Genomic DNA, 15955 nt, shown 5'->3' on the forward strand with positions numbered 1-15955 from the left:
ATGACAACAGACAACACAACAAAATAGCTGCCCAGTGTGAATGAATCAAAACTATACTTTTTTTTGGTCAGATTGGCAAAAAAATATATTTTTTGTTGAGTTGCAGAATTTTAGTGATTAGTTTATATGTGCCATGGGATAAAAATGTTGAAAATCATTGTTACAGAGGGTGGGAAAATAGTCAAAAAACACTTTTATTTTCATGATGTGGGCCTTGGAAAGGCTACAAAGGGCCAGGAGTGATTTGGTGCTGGCCCACAAATCGTGGAGCTAAGGATGACCAAGGCCAACCCGAATACCAAGTAGGCAATCCACATGACACAGCAACTGAAATGGGCAAGGTAGAAACATGATCCTTAAGTATCCAAGGTAAGTGGTTGGAAGTTGGACATCCCAGATGCTAGGGGACAGAGCTTAGAGAGAAACCAAGGACAGCTGGTGCATTCCTGGGGCCTTCTCCATAGGTGAGCGAGTAGGCTGCTACGGTCAGAGTAGGCCGGATACCTGGGGGAGGCATGATCTGCTAATCCTACCTGACATCCCAGTATGAGTGAGTAGTGAAATGATAGTTTCCAGGTGAGTCTGTTATGCGTTGTTGGATAGAGTTCTGGACTGTGAACTGCCCTGAGACATTTCCCTACCTACCAGGGACTGTGTGTGTCTCACTGAACAATTTCTGAACCCAATCTTCATCATCTCTGACAAAGAGATTCAGCCTCATGAGGAAGCTTCCTAGAGGATGCAGCCAAGAATGTCTGAAGGTCACCTTTGCTGAGCTGCTCAGAGAAATGTTTTCTATTTTTGAGCTGTCAGTTTTTTGCCTCTGCCTTCAAGATTCAGATTCTGTTGATGAAAGATTCCACATATGTTTAGTGTAAAAGGCTTTGCAAAAAGAGTCAGAAAACCTAACTCTGGCTGTGCACCTGATTAGGTCCTCCAGTTTCCAATCTGTGGTCCCATCCAGAACTAATACCCTACGATTATTCATAAATCAAACTGTATATTATGATGCATGCTGGCAAAAAGACAGGCCCATATGGTGTTGTACAATCCCCCGCAAATCAATTATTAATGACGTCTTTGGCTTGCAGATGCTGTGTACAAGGATTGATCTGGTGCCCACAATGTAATCATCTGTTTCCAAATCAAGGCTATTGTGATCAATAAGCCTTGTTAAATATTACTAAGGGAGTGGGCAAACGTGCAGAGTTAATAACCTAGTACCCATGCCATTGTTTTCCCCGTGATCCACAATATCTCTTTCTCCTTCTGCTAGATCATGCTTGCTTGCACTAAACATATTCTAACTCATTTACCTTTAAAATTCGTCATTAATCTTTATTTATTTATTTATTTATGTTAAAATTCTCAGAGAGTCATTTCACACTGATTTCCTGAATGGGTCCCAGTCTTGTTACTAGTTTTTGGAGTTTAGCTAACATGGATACATTGGAAAACTTGATCATTTTAGATGAGACCTAGAAATGTTAGCTAAACTGTTTTTTGGCTCATATGAAAGCAATTAATTGAATAAAAGTATCATGCATTTCAGTATTTCTTGTTAGAAAAGCCGTCCACTAATGGTGCCAGAACTTCTCTAGCGAGGCTTTCTGCATTCAGTCACAAAGAGCTGGGGATTACCTTGGACCAGCCTTCCCCACAGAATCTCATTCACTGGGACTCCACAACATGTATACGTGGTTACCTGAGTTCAGTTTAGATGAAACGGTAGGAACAGCTAACCACTACCGAGGGCTCACTTGTGTCAGGCCCTGGTCTCGTGCCTTTGCATACGTCACCTTGTTCAGTCCTTACAACAACCCTATGAGATGTGTTCGACCGCATTCTGTACGTGGGACTTGAGAAGTTGAGTACATCACCTCAGAAAAAGTAAACTTAGCCAGCCTAGTTCCAGAACCCCAGAACTTGGCCAAGTGCTTCCACATGGTTTCCTTTCCTTAAGATGAAATATGCTGTACTTTTCTCTTATTCTGCCTGCTCTGGCCAGAACTTCACTCTCTGAAGCCACAGTGAAGATATGTAACCCATCTTTCTCTCAGCACCTTTTAAACATTGGAAAGAGTAATTTATGCACCATCCTGAATCATATCCTTCCTGGTTCCTCACTCATCACTCAAGTACCACTATTTTAAGATCCAGTTATCCTGGTCATTCTTCACTGGGCTTTCTAAGCTTTGGCAAATTCCATTTGAAATGCAGGGGCTGGAAACTGAGACAGTTGTCAGAAGGCCTGATGATGCAAAGGCATGGCTTCCACGACTGTAAGCCACTCCCCTGGGTGCACCCTGAGGCTGCCATGCAGGACGGATGGCTGCCCTGCACTTGACCTCGCATCCAACTCGCAACCCACAAGGAACACTTCTTCATATTACATTCTTATCAGCTCACACCTCCCCGCTTGGTGTATTTTTAAAGTTATCCTTTTAAGCACAAGTGGAGGATTTAGTATTTAGCAATAATGAACGGACATCCCCTCCAGCCTGCAGAGAGGCCATGAGACAGAGGGAAACAGAGGTATTTTACTCTGTGTTCTTTTCACCCCACAAATCTTTTCTATGGACAGTAAAAAATCCAAATGGTCTGTTAATCAGCTCACAGGCATAATGAGTTATTTTAGAAGGGAAAGCAAAACAAGGTACTATTAGCACAGAGCTAACCTGTACCTTAAAATATAAAAAAGCCAACCAAACGGCTTTTAGAGCCTGGGGCTATTTTCCTATACTGTTTCCCTTGTGGAAAAGTGATCAATTGGATGCTATAATTTTGGACATTTGGTGAAATAAGAGTCACCCCAAACGTCATAGAGGCCGACCTGAAGTTTGTGGAATGTGGGTCACTGTTTTGCCACATGCGACACTGTTTCCATGGACAATGGAATGAACGTGGGATTGAACGTGGGTAATTGCAGTAGTTGAGTCTGCCTATCTTAGCTAAGGCTAATGAAAAAGTAAGGCAGAAAACTAGGTTTGTAGAGAATAAAATATTCCTTCATTACATCAGCAGCACCAATGACTTTACTACACCTAAGGAAAAAAATGAGTATTCATAATTTTACACAATTGTTCTTTATGTTGCATAAACTTTGATTAAATAATTCATAGCTACATAATCAAGATCCCACATGCAAACTACAGAAGATTTTATCTGCGCATTCCAAAGGGATTTAAAATATTTGGAGTCGCATATTCAGAGATCTTTCTCTTTTTCCTTCCAAATCCTTTCATATTCTTTACATCATAAAACAGATTTCGGGTTTAAAAGTCAACAAAGAAACAATGAAACATAGACTTTAAACAATAAGAAATAAAGAGCCTAACATTTAGAACAACTTTTCCCCTTCCTTTTTTTCTGCTGTAGAATGGAACTGGCTTTTTGCAAAACAGAGCTAACATTAAATTATGATGTTAGTGGTTTTTATTAGATATTTTGAAATGCAATGAGGCAATATGAAACATGAAAGAGACATTATGGAAAACATCTTACTATTGTGTTGACTATTCAAGGTATCAAAAGTGTCTAGATATGCAGGTAGATTTTAGATGCCTGTAACTAACACCCACTATCCCCAAGAAAGAGGGAAACCAAGTCAATTACAATAACATTTTCCAAGGGCACTTAAAAGATTTGCAGAGGAACTATAATGTGAATCTGTTATTTTCTGGCACCTCATTGTCTTTCTTCAATGGCATTTTGAATAAGGAGTTAGTAAAGCCTAACATTCCTTTGTTGCAATAATGAAAGAAACCAGATCAGGGCCACGTGACTGGATAACCAGGAAGGAGCTGTGGGGCCACAGAAAAGCAGCTTTTCCCATGTGCCCCAGTGATGTCAAGTAAGACATCAATCTCCTTGGCAAAGATGGACAACCTCTGTTTTCCGCTTTCCTGGGGCCCAACGGCATCCATATCCATGTCATTCCATTGCCTACAGGAGTGAAAGAAAGAAAAATGAGATTAGTGCTGAGTACTTAACACACGTGATTCACTGCAATCAGCTTTAGTAGAGTGCCCATAAACACAGGAAGAAAAAAGAAAACTGTCTTGCTATTATTTGGGAAACTTAATAATCGTTACATAAGGGAAACGCATACTGAAAATTCACAGTGTTCAACAAAAGAGATGTAAGTAGAGGACTTTTCCCAGGCATAGTTTGTCCACAGGCAGTAAGAAACAAAAAAATACACACATACCCCACCCCACCCCCGGAAAATAACAGTGTGTCTTCTGTTTTCACTTTCTCTTTGAAGTTACTCAATTTCCTATCCTCTCTTGTTCGATCCATTCTCTCTTCAACATTTGTACCTATTAATTCCACAGGGCTGTGATTCTCATTTCAGATACATTTTTGAGTATCTGAACACTATCTTAAAAATGTAAATCAGAAGTAGATTAAAAATTCAGTTAGACAAGATCTTATTTTAAAAAAATGAATTTGTGAACCTCAATGTGGTAAAAATATATGTTCCTCTCCTCATATTTAACAAACATATCTCTTTGAGATTAATGACCTATGAGAACTCTGGTTTGCTGTCCAAACGATTCAGGGACCCAGGACGGGTTGACACTGGGGGAGGTTTTGGCAGTGGATTTTGAGTACAAAACACAAAAACACACAATGGGAGTTGAAAAATATTTGAAAAACTCCAAAACAACGGCTTATGTTAATTCTCAGCTGATTTGTGGCTGACCTTCACTTTTCACCTCATTGAGCCTGATGGCAAAAGAGCAACACAGGCCCTGTGGCCTTCTCTGGTCCCAGATGCTTTATTCTAATTCCTTCGTTAAAGAAACACAAACCATCATGAGTGAGATGCGCATTTCTTGGGAAACAGAAATACATGGCAATTAAAACAGACTTATCCACAATTAAAAACAATCGGGCACAATATACTAGGTTTATGAATATGAATCCCATGATATAACCTACGTTTTTCCAAGAAAAAACAAAACAATAAATGAAAATAAAACAATAAAACAAAGACACATAGTATACCACAGAACTGTAGCCAAGCACTTACATTTAAGAAAACATGTTGCATGAGTTACGGAGATTCAGACTAGTGATTTCAGAGATAAGAAAGCTCCAGAGCTCTTTCTGAAATTCTTGACATCAGCCCTGGGTCAGAACACATAGTGGTGGAGGCGCGACTGGTGATGCAGTGGAGAGGGGGCCGGGAGCTCTGCCTGCATAGGCCCTTCTTGTTCCCAGTGGAGGCCTCATGGGCCCCAAGACCCTGTAGATTGAAGAACCGTTAACTTAGAGAGAGTGACTAGATCAAAAACTCTATCAGAACATATCCTTGACAGCAAAGCACTTAAATACCTTAAAAGCAACATATGCAAAAATAAAATAAATGTTTAAGGGAATGAGTACTAGTATAGTGTCAGGATTATGATTTCTTCTAAAGAGATAGAACCATATACCCCAAGCTCAGTGAGTGGCACTGGGCTCACTTCTCGTCTTCCACATCTCTATTCAGATTATCAAGTTCTGTCTGGAATACTCTGGAGCATCTTTCATTACATCCCTTCTTCTCCATTCACCTGGCAGCTGTCCTAACTCAGGCCTTTACCAATTCTCCACCTAGATCAGGGGTGTCTAACTCATTATCACCGGGGCCATATCAGCCTTGCAGTTGCCTTCAAAGGGCTGAATATAATTTCAACTCCTTAACAGTTAAGGAGTAGTTACATTTATACAGTCCTAAAATTATACTTGGCCCTTTGAAGGCAACCACAGGCTGATGTGGCCCCTGGTGAAAATGAGTGTGACACCCCTGCCTTAGATCCTAAGGTAATCATTCTAGAAGCTAACAATATTGGTCACTTCACTCACCTGCTCCAACGCCTCCACTGGCACTGCCATCTTTGCAGAGTCAAGTCCACACTTCTTGGAGTATCCAAACTCGGTCTGCATCTAGACACGGCTGCCTGTCTAGCTCTCCCCACACTCCGGGACAGCCCTCCCCAGCAGCACTCCATGAACCCAAATGCCTCTGTGCCTTTGTGTTTATGTTCTTGCTTCGTACGCCACTCATTCCAAACAGGGCCACAACCCTGAAGTCCTTCTCCCTCCTGCCTTTTTTGATTGGCCTCTACACTTCCTCAAGACTCAGCTCCTCTGTCCCCTTGTATTTCCCTATGTGTGTCCTTGCATGGACTAGAAACTCCTTCTTTTATGCTGTTATACATTATTAAAAACCTCCTTTATAGTATAAATTTTATTGTATAATAATCATCTATGGATCAATTTTTTCACTTCCCTACATTGTAAGCTCTTCAATGAGAGAAATTAATGTTATTCATTTTTGCATCCACAGAATTTAGCTGGGACTTAGTAGCACTCAAGGCATGTTTACGGGATGAATGAAGGAAGGAATGAACGAACACATATTCTGGGGAAATCCAGGAAAGGAGTTTACCAGATAGAAGGTGAATTCTTATTATCAACTCACTTTCGGGAAGCTGATGGGTGAGTCAGCCCTGACCTGTTCCCACACTTCTTGATTTGTTCATTTGTTTATTCATTCATTTATTTAACCAACATTTGTTGAGTGCCTGCCATGTTTTAAGGACTGTACCAGTAATGGGAGTTCCACAAATAATGAAATACACTTCTTGAGCTCAAGAGCTGTATAGCCCAGAGCGGGCAGCAGAGGTGTGAACACGGCTGCTGTAAGGAGCTGCAGGGTCTACGGCGGCAGACAGCGGGCAGAATGGAAGGTGAAGACAGGAACGAGGAGCAGGTATCTCACTGGAGCAGGCTGCCTCCTGGCAGCGCAGTCTGAGGAGCGTTCTGAAAGGTGAACATGAGGACCAGGCAGAGGAAGGCACAACCGGCCAAGGGCAATGGTTTGTGCAATATTGTAGAGATGAAGAAGTGTGCCAGAATTAAGTGAAATGGACACAATTTAAGGCAAAATTGTCACAAACCCAGACTCTAGAAAGCAGTCCTGTATGGAAATTTCGATTCTCCACCTGTGTGGTTGAGTGCTGAAATGATTCAAAGAATTAAAGTGTATGAAGAATGCTGGCCTCTAGAGGGGTGATGATCATAACAACTCAAGTCATGGGGGGACAGTGAAGAGGGGCAGATTGAGTTCATCAACAGGAAAATGATAAGTAAAGGGGAAGCAGACAAAATAACCCAGCAGATTTTTTCATACTCTTTCACATAGAAACTTAATGTGACTAAGTTGTTTTTTTTTTTAACATATTCTGGTGTATTAAAGATGTTCTAGGACTGCAAATACAATATAATAAAAAATGAGTTATAGTTTTATCACACATCAGTATGTTAAAATTCTCTGGAGATTTTTGCTCTGCCTTGCAACTGGACACCCACTTCCCTTATCCCACCCACTCCTGCCAAACCATCATTCTGCTACCATATTCCCCCATTTTATCATCTGTTGCCTTTATACACTTATACTATATAAAATTATCTTGCTTATGTGTTCACTTATATGCTTATTTCTCCCCCTCCCCTAAGAATGAAAGCCCTATGAAAGGGAGGGAACACTATTATGTTCCCATCTCTTAGCAAACCACCTAACACATAGTAGGAACTCAATAAAGGAGTGTTAAATGAAATGAATAAGAGGAGAGATTTTTTTACATACTCAGTTGTTATCAGAAAGGATTTCCCTGACCACCCGATCTTAAAATACCACCCTTCAACCCTCCTTACCTAATTTATTTTTTCTCTTAACACTCATCACCTGATACATTTTGTATGTCTTCATTGCTTTTTCTACCTCTGCCCCATTAGCATGAGAGCTCACGGGCAGCAGGCTATGATCACCAATGTGTAACGTCTCTGTGCTTGGAACGGGTCCCAGCATGGAGCAAGCTCTCAAAAGAAGTGTATAAATGAGTGAACTTAAAGTTAATGCCTGGAGTACACACTGTAGCCATGCCACATATCAAGTTTTTTCCATGTATGCAGTACATTATTTTTATCCTTCCTTAATTGTGATTGGTGTTGATGGCATTATCATCCCCATTCTATTAATTCTAGGACACATACATCATCCAGGCATCATAAGTCTGAGGCTTTAAGTCGGTGACATTGATGTTCAGTGTCCTTTCCCCTTGTCATATGTTCTTCCTTTCCCCCCACCACACACACACCCACCCATTCAGGCTCCCATGTCTTCATCCTATCTCTTGTCTTCGAGAAGTCCGGGTCCAGGCAGGAGCCCCTACTCTGGACGTTTGCCTTCTCCTATCACAATTTACCTCTCCACTTCTCAGGGAATGACAACTGTAACAGTCAACTATGTGTTCACGTAATTTAATCCTCATAATAACCTGTGAAGTAGTCCATTAGTACTGGACCTCAGTATAAGTAAGGAAATAAGGCCCCAAAACTGAAATAATTTGTAAAGACAATAGTATGTTATTTTAAAGGCCCAGGTCAGGTATCCCAGACCTAAAAGTTTGTTTTCTTTCCACCACCCCCATTGCCAAGTGTGAAAGACAAACGAAGGTGATCGTAGCTGGGAATGGCTTACCACGCTCTGTCTCCCTAGGGGGAAGGGGGAGACACTTGCTTTTATATGGCATTGCTGGAGACCCAACAGCCTGACACAAAAGAGTGGGTCTCCAATAGTGGGGGTTATGGGCCCTCTGGAAGATCAGATTTGGGCAAGACATACCCTCTGAGCAGTTTCCTTTAAATCTCACTGTGTAAGAAACCACTTTGCATGCATTTTGCCAGGCCTGGTGAAAAAAGTGCAGAAAGTACTTAATGAATGATGTGTTTCTCTACCTCCCAGGCTGAGCCAAATTATCCTCCAGGTTCGAGTGAGTCTGGTTAGAATAAACTGGCTAATACGAGCACTAGCATTTCCCAAGTATAAATACTTCTATTGCCTTTTATACCTCTTAACTATTTGTTCTATTTGCCATACGATACAGATTCCAAAATTTCAGACACAGGAAGAGGCCTCTGGGACTCAATATCCTAGCCCAATATCCTAAAGCCGTCAGTTCTATTTTGCTCTATTTATGGGAGGTCTTGCTTCACTACACTGTTTTCTTCAGCCTACTCAAAGAAGACTCAAAGAACAATAAAAAACACAGTGGGTTTCGGACCCTGTTTGTTTCCTCTCAAATGAAGGCTGTGTCTGCACCGTAATTCCATGAAACGCCTGACCGTAACCAGCTCTTTGCCGTCATGCAGGTGCAGACTCCTTTGGAAACACTAAACCTAACTTCTGGGATAACGTTACTCAGACGCTGTATGGTCAGTAGCCCTCTTGACTGTCACAACACACCTAAGAGGCAGATTCTCTTTTTTTATCCATCATTTTACAGATAAGGAAACTGCACTTCAGAGAAGTTGAATAACTTACCCAAGGTCACACAGCTAATAAACGGTAAGTTCAGGATTTGAACCCAGGTAGTAGTTTGATGATATAAGAATTCCAAATCTTAACCACTACACTGAACATTATATACATTATTAATGCTAATTGATTAGCAATCAGTTTGCCTTGTGCTCACAATTCATTTTATAGCTTTTATTCATAACTGCCCTGTGTGTGAATTTTATTTATTGCCGTAGGAAGGGAGAAGTCAGCATATGAAGCAAATTGAGTCAATTCCCCAGCTTACCACCAACTCCTGGATTTCAGACAAGAACTTGCACAATCCGTAGGTTTCAAAATGCAGAGTGTTTTATCACCTGAGTTGCTGGCTATCCACGTTATCAACTAACATGCTTTTAAAGTGTGTTTATTTTAAAGTGGCCACTAAAGATTAAATCTCCTGATTGAATCCCAGATAAAACTCGAAGCCACCCAGCTCCATAAAGACCTAAGGCAGCTGCACCCTGGAACAGGATCAGGGGAAACTGGTCAGATGAATTCCCATACTTTTTGAACAGGAAACACATTTGAGCCATCAGAGAGGGGACAGTAGGCTTTCTCCCCTGGAGAGACAACAATCCAGTGTCTGCTGATCCTGGGCAAAGAGTAAGTTGCCCCTGGGGTCATAGGCATGTGAGTGTCACAAACTCTGGGGCCCGCGGACATCGACATGTGCAGTCAGCAGGGCAGTCCCTAGCGCACCTTTCCGAGCCCATCTAGGCAAGCCAGGGCTGTGCTCAGAGTTGCGGGTTCCCTGACGAGCAAAAAGAGTTTACCATTTTGTGCTGGAGGCAGAATTTAATCAAAAAAATCTCCCTCGTGAATATATCATTGCAAATCCAAATAAGTGCTATGAGGCAAAGAAACGGGGCTCTGTGAGGAAATGGAGCAAAGACCTCATGGGAGAAGTGACACTTGAATGGAAACACGAACAGATATTGACCCTTCAAAAAGGGATGGACTTCCAGGCGGAGGGAACAGCATGTGCAAAAGCCCAGTGACATCAAGGCCACCATTGGCCAGAAGCATCTTTGTGCAAATTAGAAAAAGGGCACCACCTCCTCAAGACCCTTTGCTTCTATTGGAAAATTGTTATTTTTATTTATTTTAATAGAACAAGAGTTTTTACTGTCAGTTTCCAGAAAACTTGTCTATACAATTCTATATTACCTGGAATGTCAATGGCTCAGCCCGATGTCATCCAATATTATAGCAACTAGCCGCATTTTGTGCTGAGCACTTAAAACGTGGCTAGTCAAAGATGAGATGTGCTACACATAAAATACACACTGAATTTCAAAGATTTAATGTGAAAAAGTATACAGAATACTTCAATTATGTTTATATTGATTACATGATGAAATGGTACTATTTGGACATATTGAGCTAAATGAAATGTTTTATTAAATTCACTTGCTTCTTTTTACTTTTGTTTTTAATGTGGCTAGAGGAACATGTAAAATTACATGTGTGGTTCATGTTTGTGGCTCCCATCCATTCCCACTGGCAGATGCCCCTTTGGCAGAGTGGCCTTGTGCACTGCACAGCCAGGCAAACCGTGCCGGATGTCCTGCATGGCACAGGGACATGATGAGTGCGGGGAAATGAACGAGGGCAAAGAGGAGAGTGACGCAAGATGAGACAGAGGCCAGGTCATGCCAACTTGTGCTTTGTAAGCCAGGAAAGTTTAATAAGGTTCATCCTTTGCTTCATGTTCACAGATGCTTCCCTTGCTTCTTTGTCAGGAGTTTGTCTACTCAGTGATTAATTTTAAAAGCACTTATTGGACACCCACTGTGTGCTGGGCACTTTGCAGCTGTAGCTGCAAAGGTGAACAAGATAATCTCTACTGATAAGAGCTCTTTGTTTGCGGCAGACACAGATAAAGAAGCAAGCCATTCAATAGAGAGTGAGAAGCCCCGTGACTGTGCTGACCCCTGGTAATGCAAATGCTAAATAACCATGTGCTACTGATAATAGAGGGCCTGGGCAAAAGAATGTGGAGAACTCCGCACATACCTGCACATCCCTCAGAGAAAGGTGTTGGCCCGTGCCTTCTGATGGTGAGCTCTCTCTGTCCAATGGGCATCACACTGGAAGTATCCAGATTTAGTACGAACAGAAGCATACTGTGTACGTTGGGCTAGTTCTTCTCTAAGGGCTTTGCCCTTTAGGTCATTTAAACCTCAGACCACCTTTGTGGAGCAGATGTTACAACTGATCCTTGTTACATGCAGAAACAGAAGCACAGAGAAGCTAAGGAAGCCTGTCCAAGGCGACACTGCTGCTAAGTGACCAGGCAGGGCTTCCCACCCAGACAGAGGCTCTTACTCTGCTCTATCTTGCCTCTTAATCCACATGACTTAGCGCTCCAGGTGCCAAGTAGGTACCTCTGTTTCACTTGTTAGGAAATAAGATATTCTAAAAATAAACTAGAACACTAGAAATTATACTTTAAAAAATATTCAACAAAATGGAAAGTAGCTCGATCATTATTTCTATGTATTATTGACTTAAAATGAGAACCATTTTAACATATCCGAGATGACTCATTTTCCCTTCATTCAGACATCAGTATGCCTGATTTGAAAAGCATAAAATAGCATGCAAAATGGCTCTAATGCGTATTTCTTCCCAAGGACGTACAGTGAGTGGTGTTGTGTGCACACATTAACCCTCAAGGTCACGACACCGAGACTGCTGCCAGGACAGTCAGATGCCAGCGCCAAGCTGCCTCAGCCCTGCCCTTGGGGGTATCTGGAAGAGCTAGAGGTGTGTCTGCACAGACCAATCTGCCGCAAGGGACGCCTGTGTGCCCCAGCCCTGAACAAATAGGGACCAAATGGGCTGATGGGGTTGGCACGACAGCCAGGGAGGCCACTCAGTTTCTGCAGATAACCTTGCTGTAGGCTGGGCTTGTGCCAGTATTCGACGGGGCCACCCTGCGTTCTTGCACGCACATGACCTCTCAGGACTGCCTTGTCCACTGCCTGCTTGCAGTGATTTTGCTGGAATCCAAACAGTAGGACAGCCTGGGGTCCAGATGCACACTCTGGAGCCAGACTGCCCGGAGGGGAGCCTCCCTCTGCCACGCGCCAGCTGTGCGGCCTTCCGCAAGTCACCTGACCTCCCTGTGCCTCAGTTCCCTCATTGTTAAGCGGAGTTACTGACAGCACCCACCCCCGGGAGCTGTTGTTCAGGATTAAATGCATGGACACGTCAGGTCTTTGTACAATGGCTGCTACACAAGGAGCATGGGTGCCGTTATTATTATGGAGAGCACTGCAGGACTGGTCACCTCCAAAGCTGCTGCTCACCAGTCCTCATCTTCAGATGACATATTATTTTTTGTTATTGATATAATCCCTAATTCATCATTCTAAAGTATACAATTCAGGATTTGTAGTATATTTGCTACGCTGTACAACCATCACCACTGTCTGACCCAGGATGTTTTTCATCACCCAAAATGAAACCCTACGCAATGGCTGTCACTCCCCACTCCCCCTCCCCCATCCTCTCACACCCACTTCATCTACTTTCTGTCTCTGTGAACTTGCCTATTTGGGACATTTTATGTACATAAACGGGACCTTGAAATAGGTGGCCTTTTGCAAAGATGACACGCTGTGGAAGAAGGTTTTACACCTCACAAGCAAAATAACAGGATCCTAGCCACTTCCCACCCCCCAATAATAAAGTGTCAGCTGCATTCGCTAGCACTAACAGCCTCTCAGTGGGCTTCCAGGAGGAGGCTCAGCTTGATCTGCAGTTTTGAGACATTCCCAGCTTTGAAGCTCCTTTTCCATCCCACATAGCACAGCGGAGACCAGAGCGGCAGGCCTCTTGTCCCATCCTCCGCCTTTCCTCTCATCTTCAAAGACCAGCAGAGCACTCCTGATCACTAAGTCTCCTTACCCACTAATTATCTCCCCTGACAGCGGACTCACTCCTCCAGACCTGCCCTATGGGAGGAGACAAGGCAGAAGCTTCGGGAGACAAACTCTGGAGCACTCAGAAGCCCCAGGCTAAGGACTCTCGTAGGCTGAAATCCCACTGCAGCTGCTCCTGTTTTAACATACACTGAGGCCACCGGGTGTTTTTGGCCTGGGGGTGCTATTTAATTCCAAGAAAGAAAATTCCAACATTGCTCTTAGAGACAAAAAATGCAAAATAAGCTATGTCTCATTCTCAGTTTGAGAAGAAAGCAAAGAAACGTATTAGTTTCTCAGATTCCTGAAATCTTGTAACAAACACTGTGGACAGAGCAGCACAGGGTGGAGGGGAAGAACGGACCCCCACGTAGCCAGAAGTGGGTTACACGTTCAGCTGTGAGCTCACAGAAGGAGGCAGCGTCAACCTCTGGACTCCCCAGGGGCCAGTGAATGAGGGCCACGGGGAGCAACCTACCAGTCTGTTCATCACAACAATTAGGGGTCTCGTTTTAGAAAAGCCCCTTCTAGATGCGCGCATGTTCATAGAAACCATGCTAAACTAAACCCATACTTCATAGCTGAATCTTTTGAACACCTCGGTATAACTTATTCTGAATTGTTGTTTTATCATGATAACTATTTGTACTGTCTAATTATGGGACTAGATTCTTTTTTCCAGAACAGTGTTGTAAAAAGAGCTGTAAACTTAGACCCAACTATCTAGGGTGCATCCTTTTTCTTTGTTCGAACTGTTTACATGCAGCCAGGACTGTGCTCGGAGTTGGGGATTCCATGGTGAGCGATGTTTTTGTGAACTCTAGAACTTGTTCTTCTGACATTTACCATTTTGTGTTGGAGACAGAACTCAATAAAAAATCTCACACAGGAATATACCATTGCAAATCCGAATAAGTGCTATGTGGCAAAGAAACAGAGTTCTGTGAGAAAATGGAGTGTCTGTGTTTTTCGTGTATTTTAACTGGATGTTTATTTTTGATTGTTGAATTGCAGGAGTTATTTACATATTCTGAATACAAGTCTTTAGACAGATATATTAATTATAAACATAGTGTCTCAGTGTATGCTTGTCTTTTTATTCTTCCTTTAAAAGCTTTATTGTTGTACACCTTAAACTTACACAATGTTATAATGTTAACTACATCTCAATGAAGCTGGAAAAAAGATTTTTTTAAAAACCATGGTTTACAGAAACAAAAAAAGCTTCATTGGAACGTAACTGACACACCCGAAATAGCGCACACTTCTCGTCTACACCCTGATGTGCTTGGAGAGACACACGCACTGGCAGCACCATCGTGGCAGGCGAGGCTCGAGACCTACCCAGCGCTGCTGAAACTTTCCTCCAGTCTCTGTGCGCGCTTTTATTTTGTTTTGTGTGTGGCAGGAACACTGAACCTGAGATCCATCCTCTTAACATATTCAGTGTCCTGTGACCTTTAACAAACTTCTATTTCTTTGCCCTGGAATTCTTCAAGTGTTAAAACAATGGTGACTCCGAGACCCCTACAGCTCTAAGAATCCACCAAAGTTTCTATCACTAATTCACTCATGTGGGAAGGTTGTGTTGTGGGGGAAACTCCCAGAAACTCAGTTCTTCTCGCTGATGCAGTAAAGAATTACAGATCAGTGAATCTATTAGTGTGTAAGCAGGATTTATTGGTGACCTGTTCTCATGGGAGAGAACGGGGCCTGGCTAAGGTGGGGGGTTGAAAAGCATAGGCAAAGCAGGGTAAGGGCGGTGAAAGGAAGGGCAGCCAAAGGCCAGGATGGCAAGTGGGCCAGGTCCTTTGTTCTGAGGACTTATGTAGTGGGCAGGATGGGGTAAAGAAGTTACATATTGATGGATGGGTAAAGGCGGTGCCAGCTTTCCTGGGGGGGATGTGACTACCCAAACTTAGGCATGCGGGGGGGGTCTGTTAGCCCAAATCCCCATCTTGCACCAGACACCATTTGTACATCTTGTTGTAAAACAGACATGTGACAGGAGGCAGGTCATTACAGTTGGGGCAGTCACCCAAAGCTATTTGTGGGCTCTCTCTGTAAGCATTAGGGACTCCCTGTAAAACAGACAGTGACCAGAGGTAGGCAATTAACCAAAGCTGTTTTATGGGCCTCTTCCTTTGGGCACTGTGGACCCTCTCCCGCCTTTCAGGCCTTGAGGTGGAAGCACAGTCTCAGAGGCTTTCTTTCCCAGACAGTGGAAACAACACACAGAATTTCAAGGACGGCCCTCCTCCCATGTGAGCACGGTATTTCCTGTGATGTTGTAACACCTGGCAATGTTATCAGACCAGGCTCAGGACTGCTGAGTCAGTGGGCGAGACACATCTCCCTCCTCCTCCCTGCCTTGGCTTACTATCTATCCTACCTAACAGTAGACCAGCCTCAAGACTCTCAGGGCTAAGCACCTTTGCATAGTCAGGCTGGTCCAAGAGAGGAAAAGTAAGTGGTCCTTTCTGGCCTGCTGATCTCCTGCTGACCAGGAAGGGGTTCGAGAATTGAATAAACACTCCTGAACGTCACTGGTCTTCAGTCAGGTGAGGATATCATTCAGTTAGAAAGTAATGTTTTAATGTCACAATGGAAATAAAGAACACAGATGCAC

At 43.0% G+C, this 15955-nt stretch overlaps 1 long non-coding RNA gene across 2 annotated transcripts in view; it reads right to left on the bottom strand.

The window, feature by feature from the left end:
* Positions 1-3181: 3181 nt before the first annotated feature.
* Positions 3182-15955, bottom strand: part of LOC123478844 (uncharacterized) — a 50820-nt gene continuing 38046 nt past the window's right edge. For both annotated transcript variants that reach the window (XR_006654220.3, XR_006654221.2), the window contains exons 4-5: positions 5039-5254; positions 3182-3945 (exon numbers count right to left, since the gene is read on the bottom strand). This is a non-coding gene — a long non-coding RNA (uncharacterized lncRNA). The remainder of the gene's footprint in view (positions 3946-5038; positions 5255-15955) is intronic.

The sequence above is a fragment of the Desmodus rotundus genome, chromosome 11 (genome assembly GCF_022682495.2).
Source record: "Desmodus rotundus isolate HL8 chromosome 11, HLdesRot8A.1, whole genome shotgun sequence".
In the NCBI taxonomy this organism is placed as follows: Eukaryota; Metazoa; Chordata; class Mammalia; order Chiroptera; family Phyllostomidae; genus Desmodus; species Desmodus rotundus.